The sequence below is a fragment of the Nicotiana tomentosiformis genome, chromosome 1, assembly GCF_000390325.3.
Source record: "Nicotiana tomentosiformis chromosome 1, ASM39032v3, whole genome shotgun sequence".
Lineage (NCBI taxonomy): Eukaryota > Viridiplantae > Streptophyta > Magnoliopsida > Solanales > Solanaceae > Nicotiana > Nicotiana tomentosiformis.
This window is the reverse complement of record NC_090812.1, coordinates 139,053,937-139,055,792: the sequence shown is the minus strand read 5'-3', so window position 1 is coordinate 139,055,792 and position 1,856 is coordinate 139,053,937.

The window sequence follows — 1,856 nt, the reverse complement described above, 5'->3', positions numbered from 1 at the left end:
AAGATAGATGAAGCTCCATGGGCATATAGAACTGTGTTTAAAACAATCATAGGGACTTCACCACATAAGTTACTATTTGAAAAATCGTGTCATTTACTAGTTAATATAAAGTATAAAGTATATTAGGCAATTAAATTACTTAATCTTGATCTTTGTCTTGCAGATGAGAATAGATTGTTGCATATGAACGAGCTGGATTATCTGATTAATCCAAAGGAGTTCCATGAAGGGATAAGATTCTACTACAGAATAGTAGACTTAGACTTTTCCTCAAAATATTCAAGTCAAGATGGACTAGACCACTTGTGGTGAAGCATATCTCATTGTCACGACCCAAATCGATGGGCCGTGACGGGCACCCAATGCCTTACTCTACCGAGTACCTACATAATGTATCTTTCTTATCATACTATCATGGGTAAATGAGCCGAAAAGGCTATCATGAGATAACAAGGATAAAACATAAGGGAATACTCGATATAGGACGACCCAACATGGAATACAAACTTATACATGTGAAATACGGGCCTATAGGATCGAAAAGATTATTTATACATGACGAGCTCGAAACACACACTTAAATTATGCTTTCTAGTCAAAGATAGTATAATATAATATCGTATCCATAGGGATTGGAGTTAAACAGTATTATCGTAGGTTGTAGCTGGATTGCTATCCAAGATGATCAACAATTTAGATTTATATGATTAATACTAAAATTAACTTAGAATCTAAAGCTATTGACTAATGACAATCGCAACAAAGGAAAGCAAGGAAGTTATCAGTGGGAGAAAATAGGGGTTGACTGGATAGGTGCAAGATAATCGTTTGGGTTCTAACTCTAGATAATTCACTTCTAATGTTTAAGTGAGTCTCTCTAATTCATTCAATTATTATTTCAAACATTTAGTAGAAACTCCTCTCTCGATTAAGTCTCAACCTCACAAGATGAACCAATTTAAGCACGTGAAGATATGCAAGAATGCGTAGTGGATTGGTCTTTAGGAGAACCTCTCTCGATTATCCTCCTAACTAGGTTTAATCAATAATTCAACTAGCCTTTTTTCGATTACTAAGAAAAATTAATGAACTCAACCAACAATATAAAACAAATATATCACAAGTTATGCCTCTCTCGATTACATGAACAAGTGAATATAGATGCAATAATTAAATCATCTACAATGCTTTAATACATAAAACTAGAGTTATAATCCACAAACAAATATAAACACACAAAATCCATCAAACCCTAAAGAGAACTACTCCATAGATATAGAGCAGTTCATCACTAATATGTTTAAAGTAAAGAAAAACATAAAACGATCCAAACTCGGGTCTTGAGTGAGGATTGAATTATGAACTCCTTGTGCTTTTGCTCATCCAACTCCTCCTTAGTGGGGAAATCCAGAGAGTTGAAATATGTCAGGCAGCAGAGAAATGTATAAGCTCGGCACCCCACGCACCGCCCTACGCGTCGCGGCTGTTTGCTTTTCTCAGAGTACCGAAATTTCCTCGCTTTTTGATATCCAGATCTAGTTTTCGACCCCCGAACGCGATACCGACTTAATTTCTTGGGCTTTTACTCAGACTTCAAAGCTCTAAATAGCTTGAATATATTCCATACATCTACATAGCTCGTAATCACTCATACAAGGTATAAAAAAATACAGTAAGTACAAAACACTAGCGATTAAAGCTCAAAAACAATAAAAGTGCAGTAAATTAGAGTGCAATAAGTTGCTTAAACACGAGATTATAGCCTACCATCAGTACACTCAAAACATAGGACGACAAGGCCATACAATCATCCATATATATGTCATATGTCTATAAGCCTCTAAGAGTACATAAAC